Source organism: Columba livia, chromosome 4 (genome assembly GCF_036013475.1).
Source record: "Columba livia isolate bColLiv1 breed racing homer chromosome 4, bColLiv1.pat.W.v2, whole genome shotgun sequence".
NCBI lineage: Eukaryota > Metazoa > Chordata > Aves > Columbiformes > Columbidae > Columba > Columba livia.
Genome location: NC_088605.1, coordinates 41,983,514 through 42,004,858, shown reverse-complemented (window position 1 = coordinate 42,004,858; position 21,345 = coordinate 41,983,514). Strand labels below are relative to the sequence as shown.

The following is a 21,345-nucleotide window of genomic DNA, read 5'->3' as shown; positions in this document are numbered from 1 at the left end:
TGTGTTTTAGCCCATCGCTGGCAATACTGACTCTTCTATGTTCATGGGAGTGAAATGTCAGTGTTATGTTTCTTCCTCATACAGAAATCATTAAAGGCCAGAAATCTCCAGGTTTGAAGCTCCTGAGTCTGATAGGGCTTTCATTTTCACAGCTCCAGATTATCTGGTGATGTTGTTGGGGATGGTAATATAAATAATATCACCTGGCGAGTGACATTACAGGTTTGTGATTACTTGAGTACTGAGGAGACAGTCAAGCTTTTAAATGGATTTGGATTTATTGCAATATAGTTGCACTTTAATGTTGATACTGAATTTACTTGTAATATGACTGGTAACGAATGTAGAGCTGTTCTTTGTCACTTTCATCCTTTTTGCATTATTAGTACTAGGTATGTACTGTTTATTTGCATTACAGCAGAACCAAGCACTGTGGATAAAAACCAATACACTGATGCAGGCCCTTTTCCTTAAGTTTGAAAGCCAAGGTGGGAAAATGGTTCCTCTGAATTTCTGGAAACTTAGAAACCTGGTGCAGACTGTCAGGCTTAGTTAAAACTGTATTCTCTTTATAGACACGTTGCATACTCTTGAGATGAATTCTAGCTCTCAACTTCTTGTTTATATAACAGGAGTAAGTATTGCTAGAAGGTATTGTGAAATTTCAGTAATGGTTAAGGATTTATTTTGTAGGAATACAGAACCATGAATACATAAGATGCTGTGTAATATTGTCTCTATAAATTTTTGATATTACGGCTAATGTGCTAAACTGAATCTTCAGCTTGTAGGTAGCTGGTTATGATTCTTATTCTGATACCTTTCATGGGATTTCATGTGCATTATTCTGTCTCTTCAGGTCATACATGCTAAGAATTGCTATTAAATTAATTTCTAATACATAATAAAATATTGGTTTGAAAATGATGTGAGCACTTCATGTTTAAATAATGCAGAATTGCTAAGTACTCTTTGGTATTAAAATAACTACATTGTATATGTATGAAAACTAATTATAAATCAGTACTTAGTGGTATAGGCAAGCTCACTGGTCTTTCTCAAGGGGCGGGTAACTATGAGCTTCTTTCATTAGTACCTTACCTGATCTGGACATGAACAGGAGATTACTTCCTTACTGTGCCTTTGCAGCTTATGAGTAAGAGCCATTCATTTCTGGTCCTTACTGTTGCATTCTCCCTTGTATGTTTTTGGGCAGGAGAGGGAGGGAGCTGTAGAAAAGTCAGGTGTAATCAATGATGGAGGAGAAAAACACATTCATTTAGTGCATAAACGTATCAACATGGGATGCCCTCAGCACTGGTTGTTGTCACTGCATTAGTTAAATACAAAGGAACTTCTTGTCTTCAGTTCATGGTTCAGTAAATCCACCCAGCCCTCAACAGTAAGAGAGCTGGTATATGAATGTGTACATTCTTAGTTTTCTTGTAGCATTTGTCCTTCATTTAGAATGAGTTACATTATCACTCATCTCTAATAGTATTATGTGGAGTGCCATACTAATGTTTCTGTCCTATTTACATATTATGTCACGTCTTCCTGCATTCTTAACTCTTTCTTCGTCTTTTTTTTTTTTTTTTTTTTAGTAATGAAATTAAATGTCAGAATTAATGCAATATCACATTTTTCATCTTTTAAGAAGGGAACATCAAAGTTAATATTTTCAGGAGGCAAATCAACTTCCTTGCACTTCAGGTTTTTTTTTTTGGTTTCCGTACAGGTATGAACTACACGCAGTGCACAATGTGGGAGAGTTAGTTACTATAAGAAGCCCATGCGTGAGTAACTCTCCCACACTATGCGTATGTATTTCAGCATGTATTTAGTCAGCCGTATACCTCGGACCTCTTCTGAGCACAAATATATTGGAGAAGAAATTCCTACAGTTGTTTGCCAACTGTGGATTTGTTAAGGGCTTTAGAGGTCAGCCTGGTACAGGATGAGTGGGGTATGATTGGGGTAAACATGGGATAAAGCTGGTTGTGTTCCTTTCTGATTCCCTGCTGCAGTTCTCTGTTCCTGTAGTTGTGCTGATACAACTGTTTGCTGGACTACTTAGTAAACCAGATCACTGAACTTATATGAAAAAAAAAAACAAAACAACAACACAACACTCCTTCCCACTCCACTCCCCCTGCCTTTTTTTTTTTTTTTTTTTTTTGTGAGTTATTCTTGACTTGGATCACTTCATGGATCTGGTTTATAACGTGGCCCTGCTGGCCGTTGAGTTCACACAATACACTGGGTTAGTGTATTGAATTGTGAGAACATACAGCTGTGTTGGGAGTGGACATGTCCCTGCTGCATGGGAGAAAGACCTACTGATAAACATGCTGTCTTGCCTTTGAACAAGCATTGTGCACAGGAGGTAGCAGAAGAGAAAATAACAAATAATGGCATGTTTACAAAGCTCTGCCCTGGTGTATTTTTCTCTTGATAGAATTTTGTAAGGTACAACCAACACAAAGCCCAAACAAGCCCTGAACAAAATCCTTTTTAATATGTATCATTTTTTGTGTTCATTTTCTGAATTTATTCAAGAACAATGTTTCTATAGTAATAGGCATGTTATGGGCACAAATACATAGTATGTGTGCATCTTTCCTTTCTAACTCTAACTGTTCATGCACAAATTACTGTCTAAGGTATAACAGACATGCTTCTGTTTGTATGGCGGCATGGGCAGAAGGGCTGGCAGCACACTTGACTTGAGGTGCTGTCAAAACAGGGTCTGAATAAGCAGCTGATTTCCCTAAGAAATCCTCAAAAGGAAGATCCTCACGTTGTCCAAAATTTCACTAAGGCAGTCATTTTGCAGTACAATATTTGGCAACGTGGGCTTTGCTGATTCGTGCTGCACCTCATCACCTGTAGGGTCTGTTAGTTGAACAACTTGGCAGAGTTGTTGAATCCTGAAAATTCCTCTAGCTTGAAAATGAGCAGATACTTCACACCAAAAGCTGGAGGAGTCTCACGGCTTATGAAAACAGATGTGTGCTTATCAAGATGGTCAGCTTCTGAATTTTGTTTGTGGCCTGACACACTGTTGGACAGGCAGGATGGAGAGTCTGTTAAACAAAGCAGAGAGGAAGGAGGAATGGGAGGTTACAGGGAATACCTTCAAAAATTGAAATCTGTTAAGTGAAACAACAACTGAATGTATCTAGTCCTGGCAGAGCATATTTCATCTAACAGTGGAAACTCTGTAACTACCCTTGTGTAGTTTGTTCCAGTTGCATTAATAGCTTTTGTAGTTCAAAATACAGTATCTGAGTTTAATCTTCCTTGGTCTGTACTAGACCAATTTCTGGTACTTCTGCTGTGTTGTAGAGCAACTTGTTACTAGTTTCGCTTAACAGTGTTATGCATTGGAGGACTATTCCCATTAATGTAATTTATTTTATTTTTGTTTAAGCTGACTCATAGACTTTTCTTTGGAGGCAGTGTTTTCTAAATCTTACCATTCTTCTTGATTTTTTCAGTTTCACCTGTATGTACATTTGCGACATTCAGTGGCCACAGTTTGACCCAGTAATCCATTGAGGCCTTTTTACTGCAGACTAGAATGAAATTATGCTGTGGATAAAATACAGAGCCTGTTTCTTTGTCATTGGATAAGATCTCTTATCCACTAACGACATTGATTCCAGTAGTCACTTTCTCTTTATGGCAATAAAGAGAGGGAGGGAGAATGAGAACATGAAAGTAGTTGTCATGCAGTGGGAGAAGGACATCATCTTAATTTTGGTAAATGCCAATTTGAGTGATTTGTTGTTGTAAGTGTTTATGCTTATTAGTGTAATGCTTCTGAAAAAAAAACACCCCAAAACCCAAAAATAGAACCAGCAGAAGACATCATCTGGTTTATAGTAGTAGAGTGTCTTTGAATAAGTTTAGTGGGCAAGACATCAGTTTCACACTGGGAACTGTCTGTTATGAAGAGATGCCAATTTGCAAATCTGTTTTCAGAGTACAGCCGCATGTTAAAACTGGTTTCAATCATGAATGCAAAGAAATTAATCACTTTCATTTTGGAGAAATGTTAAATTATATTGAAATATATTGACCATTAAATAAACCCCAGCAAGAACAGAAAATAATGGCCTACTGAAAATCTTATAAACTAATGTCTGATTTGGAAGTGGGACAGCAGGGGAGGAGAAGAAAGTGTACAGGTAATTTAAGAAAAAAAATGTTTGGAAGAATTATGTAGAATATCTTTTGAAGAGACCATTACACAGTATAGAATGAAGAGGAATGAGTAATCCAGACTTGTTTCTGTTGAGCAGGACAAAAACAAACAAAAAAACCAAATCAAACAAAAAACCCCAAAACCTACCGAGGAGTAGATATTAATTCCAATAAAATGTAGTAGAAATATGGGCCATCAGTAATATGAAGTTCATGTAAACATACGGTCTCTGTTTCCCATACCTAATCTTTACCAGATGCTAATTTAAAAGCAAAATTAAATTTCTTTGCAGCATGTAACATTCCTTGTTTCTTTTTCTGATGAGCACTACAGTAGGCTCAGATCAAAGTATTCAGAATAAATTGTATGATATTTAGAAGTGGTTTACTTATGATACACCACACAGTTCTGTGTGGGTGGGACATGTGAAATGAGCTGTTTAGGGGCTACCAGTTTCTTCTGAAACTTGTATTACCAGAATATCAGATTTGGTAATGAAGTTTTTTTTTCATCATGCATGTGTCTCATAATGATTTCAGATTTCCTCCTTCAGTACCCTTTCCACTAAGGGACAGGTACACAAGTTTACAGGAATTTAGTTAAAAAGAGGGTTCAGGATCATGATGGATTTATCAGTTTAACAATTTCCTACTGCATATCAGCTAGAACAACAGCAGCTGTTCGCGTGTGCTTTTAGCTTGAAGAAAATATAAAATGACTTTGCATAAGCTACTTAGTATGTGCCACAGTCTTTGAGCACATACATGATCAAATTACTGTAGCTTAAATTCTAATAATCTTCAGAGCCATACTGTCCTTATATCTGAGCTGAGAGTCAAAATACTTCTAGGAATATTTTGATGCTTGTCAAGCTTTAACCTCAAAATAAATACTTTGTATATATGAACTGATGACTGGACTAACAGTCTTCATACGAGTTAGCAGCACTATGATGTGTAAAGAGCATGAAGCTTGTTTTTTGAAACAAGTTTCATTTTAGATACCTCACTTTGAGTGTTTTTCAAGAGTTTCTAAAGCCTACCAGTAAATTACACCTTTGAACGCTAAAGAGCATCTCTTTTTCTTTGTTGGATCAAGGAATGTCCCTAACCTTTCAAAGGACTTTATTCAGTTTTCTTTATAAACACAGGGAATTTTCTGGTTTAAATGGGGTAGACTTTTCCATTTTAGAACCAAAGGCTGAGTGTCCTTTACAAATGTGTGACTGGGCATCATAAGAGGAGAGAGTTCATTTCATTACTTGCACAGAGACGTGCATTCTGTGTCCTGTAAATATGCCTGCTGCTGCAGAAGTGGGTGGGAGAGATAAAAGGCATATTTATTCAACTGAACTGAATGCTGTGAGGTTTCCACTGAGTATTATCATACAGTGGATTCTGTTTTAAATATAACATATATATATTTTATATGTATAACTGCTTTGAGACAAAGTAATTCTCAAATTGCTTCCACAGGAACTTGGTTGTTCTCCTTCAGAGATGCCTGGAAAAAAAATCCTACACTTGATTTAGGAACCTGAAAACGACAGGAAGGGAATAAGTTTGGTCTTCATGCGTTTGCAGATGTGCCTCTCTAACCACCTCTTCTTTAAGGGCTTTTTGATTATCAGGGAAAGTGAAAGAGCTCAAATGAAAGTATAGCTTGAAAAGACAGAGTGCTAGGTAGGCCGGATCTAGGCAATTACAGCCCTATTGGTCATGATTGCATGTCACCAAGAGATCAACAGATAATTAATATAGGTCCAGTACCTCCCCAGTTGTGCACTCTACCGAAATGCATGACTCCTTAAGGAGAGTTTATCCTGAATTAATATCAATCACTGAATGGTTTTCAAATAGACTACTGTACACTCGACAGTGCAGTTTGATGGCAGGCTGGAAGCAGTCACAATCTTCTAGCAGATGCGGGTAACTTCATAGAAATATTATGGCTGTACCACAGGTTAAATTCAGTATGCCTTAAGTTTGCAGGCTGGTTGTTGGTAAAGGCCTTTTGTTTACTTTTATTTGCTTCTACTTACCACAATTGCCTGGTGATATAATTTTAAAATAATTTTTCAGAGAATACTTGCACTACTCATTAAAATCTTTGCCATATTATTTATTAATTGAATACAAGTTTTGAATTTCTAGATGTATGCTTTAAACCAGTGGGCTTTTAACCTCCACAGTTCCTTTCACAGCTGTCCTCACGCATCTCCACAATACCTGGACAGCCACTTCTTACAACCTTTTCACAACTTTTTCATCTTGGTTTAGCCTCCCAGGTCTTTCAATGGCTGCTTGCATGTTTGGTGCTGAAGACAGAATCTTGGGACATCTGAGTATCCTTCTGAGCTGGTATCTTGCGTCTAAAGAACAATGAAGTTAGGTCAGATAATAACAACACTATTGAATATAACAGTGATACTTTTTTGTTTTTTTTTTCTTCCTTCTAGAGTACATTTTTTTTGAGTGAATGAGTCTAAGTTGATTATCTTACTGTCCCTAAAAGGTGGAGCAATATTGCTCTGATTTTTCTGTTAATAGCCACAGTAGATTTTTTTTTTTTATGAGAATAGCTCTGACTTTACCTTAAAGCTTATAAATATCATTGACAGCGTCTTCTGAGCTGAAATCTGTAAATTTGTCTTTCCTGTGACTTAAATGTAACTTGCCAGAAACTCTTAGCAAAGTATCCTGGGACAGCACATAGTTTTTTAGACAGTTTTTTAGGCGAAATGTTCATTAAAACTGTAAAGCTATCTTCCAAGCTGCTTATCTAGCTTTATTTTTCTGACCTGATATTGAATTCTGATACCCAAATAATCTCCTGTAAGCTTAACATTTTGGACAGATTTGGCTGTTGACCATTGATAGAGCTGCTCAAGAATGGATTTTCTCTCCATGTAAGATTAAATATCATGAAATGTTAAATTGTCATACTGCGTAATTTTTCAGCACCATTCAAAAAAGAAATGGCCATTGCACTGTTTTCTGATGCCTCAAATCAGCACAAATATAACCTTGCTTTGATGTTTTGACCTGCTAAGACTTGATAATCCTCTTATATGCCACAGCAGCTTGTCATACCTGCCCCTCCAGCCAGTACGTCTCAACATCTTTCAGCTGAAGGGCCAAGTGTTAAACTATGTACCTGGACTCTTCTAGTGCTCCTGTGAGTTTCCGTAGGAAGCAGGTAATTTGTCAAGATACGACTTTTATAAATGGGATACAGGTACATAATTTCTCATCAAGCAGAAGTAGGTTATGCACTGACAGACTAAATTGTCACCTGCATTAATTTTCAGATGAAATACTGTTGTCAAAAATGAGTAATTGACACTGTTGTCTGTAACTACTGCTTTAAGTATTGAGCCACACACTTAGAATTGGGGCTAAAATTCAGGAATGCCAATACAAAATGTTTCTCCTCTGTCTTAAGTGTGCTGAGGCATTTGAAGACTATGTGGTGTGCTGCAGCACGCAGAGCCACCTAGCTTTACTGGCGATTCTTTTCACTGTGGTTCACAGATTATTCCCTTGTGAGAACGTTTTGGAAAGAGAGGGAGGAGAAAGGTTAGAAAACAATGGTATATGCAGAGGTCTTAAGGAGAAAGGGTATCTTAAGTGGTGCTTTCAACCTTCTAATTGATGTGACAGCTTTTGTGTTCCCTTAACAATCTTTTACATAGTAATTCTTATAAAATATTTGCGGACAGCCTCCCCCGCTTCAATATATGATGAGTAAGGTGCTAATTATTGAACCCCGTGGTGATAAGTTGTAATCCTGCTTGGTTCTGAGGGAGTTAAAACATTTGTGATGATTTTTGGCTCTCTCACCTTCCGCATCCTCCACCAGCAGGTGTTTGCTGGACTTGGCTCTTGTAGGTGTCCCATCCCTGGAAACACTCAAGGCCAGGCTGGACAGGGCACTGAGCAACCGGAGTTACTTGCAGATGTCCCTGCTCATTGCAGGGGGGTTGGACTAGATGACCTTCGAAGGTCCCTTCCAACCCAAACTATTCTATGATTCTATGAAGCTGTTCTTATGCTGTCCACCATCAGGTTTCAGCTTACCATCACTTTTTATGCTGCCTTCATGGAGACCTAGAACCTTCTGTCCATAAGCTTAACTTTTTCCTTTGCTAATAGGTTTTGGGCAGTTGCACTAATTCTTAATGGCACTTTCCTTTACAAAAAGTGTTTTGTGCAATAGAGCTATTGAGTGTCAAAAGCTATCAGCAGTTGGTGATGTTATTTCCCTGACATGGATATTATTAAAGGTTTAGGAGGAGAGGGATTATGTATTGGATCATATTATAGACCTGTAAAAATAAACAAGCTTTTGGTCTTTCTGCTCATCTCTATCGTGCCTGCAGGGGCATTGCTACTAAATTCTGGAAGCTCTTGCAAATTCCAAAGTTGTATCCAGAGTTATCCAGGTTAAAATGTTTTATAAAACTGGCTCATCCTAATGACTTCATGATTAAAACTGAATTAAAAAAACACAGTTAATCCTGATGTGTGTTGAAACCACTCTTTATATGGTAATCCAAACTTTTCCTTTTATTCTTTTATGCCAGCATAGTTCTAATATTATTAGGGGCTTGCTGACACTGCAGAGAAGTACTGAAATCCAAGCTGGCATGAATTTCATTATAAACCCTATTCATGGAAACATTTTTAAGTCTTACCGGGCAAGAATTTAGTGTTGGACTAAACAGCCTTATAGTATACTGTTTGATTGTGTGCTGAAAGAGCGTACCAGTGGAGTACCACTGCGTTTTGCTGTTGTACATATTTTATACATTTGGCCATCTGGGTACCTCTTTTGACCCATTTCTTTTTGAATCTGTGACAACAGCTCTGAGGATTTTAATAATGTGAGGACACAACTAATATGTGGCTTAGCTGGAGGAAAGACAGTGGCACACTTCTTGAATATATATGCATTGTAAGACATGTCAGGCAACAGTAAATGATCTAATTTTTCCAGTGAAATAATCCTACTGTGCATTCTTCATTTGCTTACACGTGCCTGCCTGTCAGAGTGAGTGTAGGAGGGAAGGGAAAAGAGAAATGTGATCTTTCTACAGGCATATTTTATTACCAATACAAGCTTCATTAATTTTTTCTTTAAATGGCTAAGCTTTGTATAAAAGAGCTGCTGACCAAAATACTAAGTGAACAACTTTGTGGGAAAACTTAATGTTTTGCTCTCTGTCAGTCTTAAAATGCATATTGAGTAGTATGTATTTTTCTCTACATATTCTTTTTTTCCATAGCATATATTTTGTGACTTTAGCTATTACGTGTGTGCAAAGTGGAAACTGCCTGATTTTTGTGGCACAATGTTATTATGTACACCTCAGAATTGATATGGTTACTGTATTGTTACTACCCTTTCAGTGTTTGTTTTCCTCAAGACTGAGAAACTGGGGGTTTTAGTTTGGTTGAAGGTATTATTCCATTCACACCTGACTCATAGACATTTGATGCCCTCTTAGAAAACTTCCTTTTCTGATTTGGCTTACTTTGTGACACATGATAGCAAGAAATCACGCTGTGTACTTGAGGAAAGTGATAAAGATTTTTGAATCTGGTAGCCTGATAACAGCAGGGTGGATGCAGCTCCATGTCCCCAAGCTCCAGCTGGTAGTGAGGCTGAGCATGTATTTCCAGTAGGTACATACGCAATCACATGTATACAGCATACATACATCCAGCCTGGCACACAGATCAGTGCAGCCAGAAACACTCAGCTGTTGTCTTGTCTCTGTCTTGAGCTGGGCTCTCTTCCTAAAAAGTCTCTTGGACGTGTCTGTTCAACACCTTCTTTTACATTGTGGTGTCAGACCTAGAGCAGACCTTCCCAAATTATGTTTTAAGCCAAACCGAATAAAAATAATTTGTGCTTCTTCACTTAGGAATAAAATTCCTTACTATTCTCTCCCCCTGGATATAGATGGTACAGTGAAGTTTCAGGAGGTAGGTAGGAAAGGGAGTTTGTAGAGAAGGCACTTGCAGTTTCTGCTTTTTAAAAATGTTATTTTCTGAAGATACCTTGTTGCTGTTTCTCTCTGTCCTCCAAGTGATGCTTTATTCACATTTTGTTGGCATTTTCCAGCCAATGAATCTTGTTATAACATCTTTTTTTTTTTTTTTTTTTTTTTTCTTTTCCCTTTTTTGCTATGGTCTTGCTGAACACGACATCCTAGAACTTTGTTCATAAAGAAAATTAGGTAGTCAGAAAGGTATGAGCCTTTGAAGGATGATAAGATACCTGAATGGAAATTTGAGCTGTTGTACATCAGCTTTTAGTTGCTAAGGAGAAATACCTAAGGGAGAAATAGAACTGAGAATGAGCACAAGGTATTAAGCTGAATCTAAAATGTGGATCAAAAGGTATAAGGAGTGAATGAAAATTGTCCTGAGGCTGTAAAAGACTGTCTTGGATTATCAAACGCCAATGTGTGTGGGAGGCAGAGAGTCTTGAACTTCTTCTGGATAGAGTCTGAGGTCTGACAGACTGAATCATAGATTTTTTCCCTGTTTCAAAATCTTTGTTTCTTCAGAAGATGATTGGGGGGGGGGCGGGGTGTAGGGGGAGTAAAACCCACTTATTTCTGCTTATATGAAAGAGAGACTTCTGGGCAAGGGCAGTGAAGAGGCTTGTAGCTTGGCTGTGCCAGCATGGTCTAAGCAAGAGCCAAGGAATGAATCAGAAACCCATGGAGGAGGTGATGAGGTGAGACAGAAGTGGGGTTGAGGTAGGAGTCCATTATAAGTGAGATACTGATCTGTAATCCAGCACTTCAGAAGCATGTGATGCCGCTTGATGTGGGAGGTGAATGGGAAGTCACTGAGGGATTTAAACAGGCATGTTTAATTTAAATGATAAAAAGAATAAAACACTTTTACTCAGCACTGTGGCTCTAAATATAACAGCTGTTCATTTCCTGCGTGTTGTTTCTTTAATGAGTGATTTAGGAGAGCGTGTAGGCTGCCAGAGCCACGCATGAGCAAGGTGCCAAAAACTAATTAAGGTAGAAAGTCCCAGTTATGCCAATGGACTATGCAAGGTGCATCCTCTTACAGATCAAGGACAGGATTAGAGAAAGGGTCAAAAAATGAGGCACTGAAGCAAATGAGTATCAGAAAACTAGGGCAAACAAGATTTTATAGAAATGTATATAAAAAATAATTCTTGCCTACCAATGCAGAAGAAACTTTTAAAATGAGGTGGGTGAGGCTGTATAAATGTTATATTCTCTTGCTGGCTATTTCTTCCAGTTTCAGCTCACATTTTGGTAAATCAGTACAATGTCTCTAGTGATCCTGAGCATTAAAGAGACTATCAAGGATTTTTTTATTGTTAGTGTCAGGTAACATGTGGAAAGTGCAAACTTTCCAGATGTTTTTAAATTCTGCTTTTGAGTTGTGCATAGCTCCTAAAAACCTTCTTTAATTCTTTGAGTGGTCCAGAAATAACTATATCAAAGGCTTTTGAAAGCCAAGTTAGTTATTGTCTCTCCTAAATTGTCACATGATGAGCAATAAATGCATCAAAAATCCCTAGGGAACTCAGAATCAAAGAGGAATAAATAGTTGGTTTTCACTGTATCAAAATGGTTATAATGTGTCATAAGCTTCCAAAGAAGGATGGATTTTCTTTAGTTTTGAAAAGTGGGTAGCAAAAGGTGTAGATGTTGAACTGGTTAAAGGATTCTTTCTCAAGACGAGACAAAAATAGAAAATTTCAATGCTTTCTAGCTGAGCTAAATGTCGGGCTAGCATGATTGCAGACCAAATTTAATGTTGGAAAGTGTGAAGTAATGCATGGAAGGAAAAATTTGAATTACTCCTACGTATTGCTATGTTTTATATTAACAGCTTTTCTTAGGATAGAATAACATATTGTAGTCACCTTAGAAAAACTTCTGCTCGTTGTGAAATAGTGGCTTTAAGAAGGAGTGTAAAAAATGGCACAGCAGCATCGGTATGTCATTGTACAAATCTGTATTCTCACCTGTAACACTGCTGGATGTTCTGAAATATGACAGGAATAGCACCCTTTGGGGAAAGGCTTTGGGCTGTTAAAGTCATGGAAAAGCTATCATTTAAGAGATGGAGTGAAGGCACGCATCTTTTAGGTTGACTGTGAGATGGCTAAACAAGGACTCTATTTTTCCTCCAATATCTGTTTGTTTCAAAGACTCCACATACCCCTTTTAGGGGTAAAAGAGTTAGTTATTTACTTATGCCGAAAGATAATAAGCTTTTCTTCAGGATACCTAGAGAGAGGAGTGTATGAAAACATACATGTGCATATAGATTATTGTTATTATGCTTAGAGTGGATACCAAATGAATAGTGCATGTTGCTGCAAAACACATGAGAAGGAGGAGCTGCTGAGGATGCAGCAGTTGAGCAGTGTCCTTTTCTATAATAATAGCTGCACTGACTGGTTTGGAAATGACTGCTTGTGAAACTGTGTTCCAAAGCAGGTATTTTCACCCTGTGAGGTTTACCTCCCTAATTAGATGAAAGCAGTTGACGTCCGGGTTTCGGTTGGGTTTACCTTTTCTACTTTCCTCCTTCCTTTTCCCCTTTTCCCTGGAAGGGGGCAGGAAGAGGATAGGGATGGAGCTGGTAGAAGTAGAGCAGTGCTGTGAAGCTTCATTTCAGTGAATACTGGATTTAACCACATGTTGGGTAAGGGAGGAGGACATAAGAAATTCTGTCTCGAGCCAGCCTCCAAGCTTGGTTCCAGTGTGCCTGAGAGTGTGGAGATCCCTGGCTGGTTGCAGTAGAGCTAGATAAAAACAGTTCTAAGAAGGGCAAAATTTTTTGCCATTTCTTCCTCTCTTTTACCCCTCTCCTACTTTTAGAAGAAGCCTGCATCCCTGGCCCACCAGCCAAAACTACATCTACCACCACAATCTTTTACTGTGCCCTTTCAAACCTGTAAGACCAGGCTCTTGTCCCATTGCAACCCTTACATTTATTTATCTATGAAGCACTGGACACGGCCAATTTCATACACCTTTCTGTTATTGTGGATAAAGATGGGTGTTCCTAGACTACCTGGAATGAACAGGCTATTGCTTTGGTCTAATATATAGTTAGCCCTGTATTTTAATTATTAACATGATTTAAGGTTGGTCTCAGAACTGAGCAGAAGTGCTCAGCACCAGAAGGGTGTTTGCCTTCTAAAAACAGGGTGGGAAGGTCATGCAAATAGAAGAGCATGCAGAAGGAAATTATTATTTTTTTTTTCTTGCAGTTGCCTAAGGAGCAATGCATTGCTTTTTCTTTTTAGGAGACAGGGATTTTACCCATTATTTGAAAATAAATTTGGCTAAAAAACTTTTAAGTTCTAGCCTAGCCTGGAAAATATTTTTAGCTGTTTGTTTTATGGGCCAGCTAGGATTGCAATTCTGTTGTGAGAGGTATTATAGTGACAAGCTATAAGTATGTTGTGGCCCAAAAGAGTTTACAGACTTGAATAGATTATTTAAAAAAAAAAAAAAGAAACGGAGAAATGATGACCCATAGGTAGGTCAGAAGTAATCAGGACTGACATCACAAGCTTCCTAATTTTAAAAGCCTGGTGCCTTCATCCCGCCTCACTAGTATGTGGTTGCCCTTTAACTAGACGTGAATGAATAAGAACTTCTGTATGTAAACTGCCTTCTCAGACCGAACAGCTTCTGTAACTTTTCTGAGTCTGTGATCTTTAGAATGATCGCGCTGCTAGGCTGTGTTAGAGACTCTTCTCTCTCAAGTCAGATGAAAGTAGCTACTTCGCAGCGATGACCTTTACCATAGGCATCCACGTATCTATTTCTGTGTATGACCATAAAGCTACCTGTAGCAAAACCTGAAACACAGCCCTTGCCAACTGAAAGAGCACAGGTCATTTGCTTGTTTTTAAGGCATTCTATGCAAATGAAAGCATGTGTGCCTGTCCACTTCCCTGTAAAATTCGAGGTGCTTATTATGAGTAAATTAAGCCACTTAAAGTACAGATTACATGTTTGACATCTCTTGCTTGCAAGTAGGTTCAGCATTATGTTGGTAGACCTACGATGAAATTTCTGAAAGTCGAATAAAGGTTTTCTTGAAAACACTTTTTTTCTGGATATTGGTCATGCTTTAAATCATGATACGTATGCATTAAACCTCTATCTGAAAAATCTTTCAAATGGGAAACTAGATGGTGTTTGCTGTGGGAATTCTGTCCCTACATACCTGAATTTTATAAGCCCAACATCTAGATTAAAGTCATTATGAAATTGTCACTAAGCCTAATGTGGTTTATTTTGTTTTGTTTTGTTATTCCTAGGAAGAATTCCCCTGTGACTTTTCTAGGAGAATATAAATATGGTCTGCTGTAGGAAACTGACAAGTAAAAGATTATCTCAATAAAATATAAAAAACCATAACTGTAATGCTAAAAGTTCAGAGTACTCAAATGTCTTTTGAGTCCACTGAAGGGCCATTTATTGCACATTAGATGTTAATCTTGCCACAATTTTGTGTTGAAGATAAGCACCATGCACACAAAGCATTTCTATTTCATGTTATTTCTGTTGTCCTTAGTTCTTTGGTTTGTATTAATATAAATCTCAGTAGTATGGATACATCTTTTGTACCAGAGAGTGGGATACTGGAGAAAGTAGAGGTTCACAATTTACTATCTCAATTATGCTGCTGTTTGTTTTCAGCACAGGCTTTAGGGTTTTTCAAATTGTGTTTCAATCCCTCTCTTTAAGATTGCCAGCAAATACGCAGTTGTATCAGCACACCAAGCCTTGTTACCAGTCAGTCTGTAATGTAGAAAAACAAACAAAAATAACAAAACCACAACAAAGTCCTTCCACAATGCCTTCCCTCTTAGCCCCCAAAGCTGTCTTTTATACTTTAGGAAACGTAGCACATGAATGTTTTGATTCTTTGTCAGCCTTTTAAGTATTTCTTTTTAGAGAATATTGTAGAAATATTTCTATCATAGTAATCTTTGGTATAATTGAACTCAGTGTATCTGTCAGTGGTGTCTGAGGCTGGTCTGGTCCTGAAGATGTGAGATGTGATGGGTAAATCCTGTAACTGAAGCGCACAAGCTAAAAGCATTGGCTGATACAGCGGTTCTTTATGTGGGTCAGCCTTTACAGAAAGATCGAAGACAACATAGTATGAGTTTGTTATCCTGCCTACTTAATTTTTTCAGCTTATTTTAATCCTTCTCTAGGGGAGCTTTGTGTGCTATTTGACTGGCTAGCACTTCAGCTCCAATTAATTAAAGAATAAATTGTCCAGTTTCTGAATGACAAAGTACCAGCAGCAAGTTGCTTTGTTCAGACTCTAGTTAGTCTTGTTTGAATTATCCTGTCCCTAAGAAAATATGAAGGTATTTTTTATGCAGCTGTATAATCTTTTAAGCACTGAATTACAGTATGATGAAGGATTCTGAGCTTTCATTTTATTTCTGTTTCACTGTTTCTGTTTCACTGTACCTATACTTAAATTCAGTGACCCAAGTTCAAATAAAAACCTGTTTCTATTAGATCAAAATGTTTACGTATTTTTTTCACTGAAAAAAGTCTTCAATTCTAAGTAGAATTATTTTAGGTTCAAGAATGTTTCACTCCAAGTGAGACAATGTTTCAGTTCTATTTCCAGGATCTTTTTAACAGAAGAAGAGGCTATGAAAGTCTGAGATCATGACAGTTAACAAAAATAACCATCAGAGTAGAATATCAGTCTTTCTTCTTTGGCTTAAGCCAAAAGACACTGTTACATGGTGGTTAGGACACTGTTCTGGTAGAGTAGATACAGTAGAAGCCTCAGGCCAAAGAAGACTGCATGGACACTATTAATTGTAGCATATTACTTGATTAAAGTGACCCTTCTATAATTTTGTTTGCTTCATGCATCTTTTTTATGCATTTCAGCAACCCCTAACTGCATCCCACATCTATCAAAAACTTCCACACCTACCCCTTTCCAAAAAACCCGAGAAAAAACCAAAGCAACCACCTCCACCCCAGATATTTTAACTAACAATTACTAGTTTGTTCAGATTAATCCTCTGAAGTGATGTCTCTTCTAAAGCCATTTTTTGAGCAAATCAGTTGCTTCCTATAAATTGCACATCAGTGTAACTGAAATGGACTCTTAAGTACAGATTATGATGCTGGTTAAAAACGAGGTATGTAGAACAGTTACTTTTTCCTTACACTTCCCTTCAGTCTGTCATGCTGCTTAGTATTTTGTAGATCATGTCAGTCATTCAAAATATTACATGATCATGATTGTTTTCTTGTTTTCACCTGAAAGTGCTCTACCAATTTGTGGCTAGTGCTAAGGGAATGTGATGGAATGGGACTGTATCTTGGTTAGCAGGCTGATTCCTTCCTCTGATACTATAAAACTGCCACCTACACCTGGCTTTTAATTGAATGTGGCTCATTAAACTAAAAGATGTGTTGATACATCCAAGTCTTCACAGTAGCGGATAAAGCCATGGGTGTTAAATACCCCAAAGGTATACTTTATGAAATACATGGTATCATGTTCTAAACTCGCAGGTCACGCACATCTCTAAATCCAGTGAAGCATTTGATTTGTCTGTATTTAAACATGGGAAAAGTGCACTTGCACATCTTGTCCATATAGAAATGCTAGAAGGGTTCAATTTTCCAAAACTGGAACTTCTCTATTTTGTCCCACAGATGCAAGTGTTAAAATATTTGTATCTATTTTAATGGTTTTGTATGCATACTCCCAAATAGCGTAATTTCAATGCAGTGCTGAATGATTTCACTGGAATATGGGCTACATTTCAGTTAGAAACCACAGTTTTAATTACAGCACAGATGCGTTTAGATGAGAATAAAAAAAAATAGGATAATTTGGATGATCTTTGGCCATTCCTTTGATTTCATTCTTCCCTTCTTTGTGCCATGATAGTATAAAAAGGGATGCCCATTAGGTCATCCAGCAGCCTTTGGGTAGGATGGACTTCCTTGTCTGGTGTGGAGGCACTCCAGGGCAGCTTCTCTGACCCACTTCTTCTAGATAGTCCATGAAGAGAGTTTAATGTTCGATATAAAATTTACTTATTTGAAGATACCTGGTGTTACATAGTGCTATGTTTTGATTTACCAGAGAGATACAGCAATATACTGAAATCACAACACAAATACAATATTGCAGTTGCAATTTACACTTGGATCATCATGCAACCATGATTTACATTACTGGTCTCTGTCAGGATGTTGGGCATCCTCAGTTCACCAGGAAGGGAAATGTGGGCTAAAGCCAGCTCAAGCTCCTTCTGATGGTTGTTCAGTTTTTATACTTTATGTTGGGTTGAGCCACAAATGCACCTCTCACCCCACTGGTCTGGCTACCTGGGGAAGACATTGCACTGTAATAATTGTCTAGGGAAGGTTGTTTACACAGCCTGATGACTCACTGGTGCAGCCGTAAGTCTAAAACAAAGGTTCCCCTCCAGTCCTCTTTGTGTTGTTGCTTTCTCTACGCTATTTGGTGCTAGTGCCTTACATTTCTTCCCTGAATTCATTGCCCTTGCCCATCTCTTCTTAGCTTTCTTGTGTGGTAGGGCTTGGGTCAGTCATGCAGACTGTATCTCCGTGAGAATGTTGTGAACATGTTCCTTGTGAGCTAATGGCTCACACGTAACTGGAGAGGTGCAGACCTGAATACATATATACTTTGGTCATGTGAGGTAAATATGTCCAGCTGCATTAGGGTGAACAGAGACATGGTGCTGTCTGGGGTCAAAAAAATAAAAAAGGGAGAAAAGCTGCAAGCAACATCATAACCCTCAGTCGTCACCGGGCTCCTGGCATGTATCTGAATGGCCACCAGAGAGGGCAGCAGCCTCAAATATGTGTTGACAATTTAGCTGGGTTATTTTGAAGGGCTTGAATCTACCCCAGTGAAAACAGGGATCCAAGTTTAGGGCCTTAAGTGGATCCCTCCTGACTTTGCAGGTGATCCTGTAGGTGGATTTTAAAATACTTTTACCCGATCTCATTCCTTTTTGTCTCAGTGAGATTGGGAAGGTGTGTTCTGCACGGCGGGTGTACACAGCTTTGGGAATAGGAGTGTCACTGTAGAATGGAAAACTAGGAGGAGATAACTAGGAAATAGTCTTCAAAGACTTGTAAGGGTTAAATGCTCTGCTCTAGGAAATGTAGTAGTCGTTCCAAGATTCACCACCATGACTTTGACATCAAAAGGGAATACGTAATTCCTTTCTTGCGATCTGTAATAATAATCGCTTCAGTTTTGTTGATTATGAAAACAACAACCACTGTGATGAGGATACGTTTTCATAGAAGAAGCAACTGGAGATGATTTCCCCCCTCCCCTTCTGAATTTCTTGCAGTACAAAGCAGTCTGCATATTAAAGTATTTCTTTAAAGGAAAGTTAGGATACCCTCTACTGGCTATTTTTGGAAATAAATCTGAGCTGTAACCTACCAGTTTAGAGTCAGCAGCAGTTAAACTTAATCTGCACTGCAGTTTTAATGTAGTCTTTCTTTATGAATTTGAGAGGAGGTTGCATTTAGTGTGGTTGGTGGGGTTTTTTTGTTTGGTTGTTTTTTTCCTATGTAGTTCTGTCCCTCGGTTGAGCACTCTAAATGTGTCTGCGATGAAACTGTATTTTTAAATGCAGGTTGTTACAGCTTCCAGGCTGACAGTTCTATAGGTACAAATGGAAATAGCTAGATGTTATCACAGTTCTTGTTGCCTAGTAACCAAAGCCCAAGATATAATTTCATTGGGATAAATTTGATGCACTTTGCCTCTCTTTTCCTTTTATAATAGTAGCAGAATGCACATGAATATAGATTTAAATGTCTTGTTGTCTAATAACTAAAACATATTGAAATCTGTAACTTTACAAACTCAGTTACAATGATTTAAGAACTGATGTAAATTTTCCATAATGAAGAGTGATTTTGTAACATTGTTTTAGTATTCATACCAGTGAGCAAGTCTCAGCGTGACTGTGCATACAAATCGTCAATTCTTTTCTGCATACCATTCTCAAATGTCACCTTTCCATTTCTTTTACTGATTTGATGATGATTTTACATATTTTTCTACTGAATCCTTTCAAGCAGTCAAGGATTGTTCGCAGAGTTATTTGCTCAGCTATACTGATAACGTGCCTAAAATTATCTAGAACATTATTTGAATTAATTCCTGAATTTGTAAGCAGGTGTGAAGTGTTTGCTTCATTGGGGCAAGTTGCGTGAATAAATACTTGTATTAGATTTCTAGCCCTGATTCTTGATATGTAATTTCATGATCATATCTTATCCTAGAATTCACTATCAAATGATTTGTTTACTCGCTGTTGTAACTAAATATATTGTAGTTCTAGTAATAGAAGTTGTATTACTAATATTTCCTTCACATTTTCATAAACATATGCTAAAATAAAATGAGTTCACTTTACTGTTTTAACCTTGTCGCTTGTAACCTTTAAGCTTACTAAATTTGTTTTGAATTGTGTGTCTTCATCTGACGGTTGTGCCTGTTACATGCAGATCTTCTCCATTTAATCTAGTTTTTAGTTATTTTGCTTAGCAGCAGACTCTGTATCTCAATGCAGTCAAATTTGTATTTTTCCTTTATTTCTCTTTAATTAACAGTTGATATTCAAAGCAAACTCTTTTAAATATATGATCCTTCTTTTTTGCTCTCTACATTGGTAGTCAAATGTGTAAAATAGAGGCTATAGTGGATTATTGCTTCAAATTAGAGATTAATATCTTGATGAACAGAAAGAGGGTTTTCAAGCCGGCTTCATATATGGCGGGCTGGGGGAGAGGAACAGCCATAAATAGCAGAAGCAGGACCAAAAAATGAAGTTGAAAGCAGACATTAGCTTTACAATGTTGTATTGCCTGAAGTCCTTTTCGGTTTATTTTGGGCCATAACAGTTAGTTTTATTTCAAGATAAAAGCCTGAAGTGTAAGCAAGAACAGTAGCTTTTTATAAAGCAAATAGATGCTTACAGAGATGATACTAAACACTTGATTCTACAGACAGTTACTAAGATTAAAACTTCTTCCATAGAGCAATAAAGTAGAAGCATATTCTACAGCTTTCATGTAGTAAGTGTTAGACAGGTTTCTAAATTGTTTTACTCTACCAGCTCTTTTTTTCCAGTTTCCTTCTTGTTTGGTTCTCCTTAATTCTACCCAAATGAAAAGCAAACATTAACAAGAGTAGTGCAGTTGTTACCTTTGACATTTGTTTTGTTTGCTTATTGATGCAGCCTTATAGTATATATTTTCTCTAGATGTGACTAGTTGCAAGGCTTCCATGTAAAAATATTGCCTGTTGTCATCCCCTGAAGAAGCAAGCTAACACTGATTTCACACTTGAATGTTCTATAATACAAGTCTCATTAAAATAACTGTCAAAGGCACAGAAAATGAAAATATTGTGAAGAAGAAGTTATAGATAGCGGTATAGAATTTCGCTCAAAGGCACATTTATAGTTCACCTAAATCTTATGTTTAAGTTTTACTAAGCAACCAAAATGTGTGTCATACAGTTTTTTTTCAGTTCTTCTTTACTTTTTGCTTGCTTTATTTACACTAATTGGTTATTGATATGGATTTTTAATGAGTTATAGAATATATTATATGCTCAGATTTTTAAATGCCTGAATTGTCATTCTTCAGTGAAGGTCACAGACTTCTTTGGAAATTGAATTGAATCCTTACTGGAATCAGTTACATAAAGATGCTTATTATTGATGCTAAAAAATGGTACAATGTGCAGTGCTCGCATACAAACAAGATTTACATATTCTATCATGGTCTAGAAAACTTTGATTTAGAGAAGTATCTAAAGCTGAAGGTTTGGAAGTGAGATGTAGTTATGGAGTGTTGGTAACAGTAAAAAGTGAACTTGTGAAAGAATATTGTGAAGAGTTTACATGAAGTGTAAGAATTTTAATCTATGGAATGATTTCCCAGTGAACACGGTGACAGAGATTGTTGCTTGTTATTTTAGATCTTAAATGCTATTTGCTGGGAGGTAAATCATGTTGGGGTTTAAGTTCTTTAGTTGCAT

General features: G+C 37.4%; 1 protein-coding gene across 8 annotated transcripts in view; it reads left to right on the top strand.

Moving 5' to 3' along the window:
• KLHL2 (kelch like family member 2) overlaps positions 1–21,345 on the top strand; it is a 57,756-nt gene that overhangs the window by 13,516 nt on the left and 22,895 nt on the right. The gene's annotated exons all lie outside the window — the stretch shown is intronic.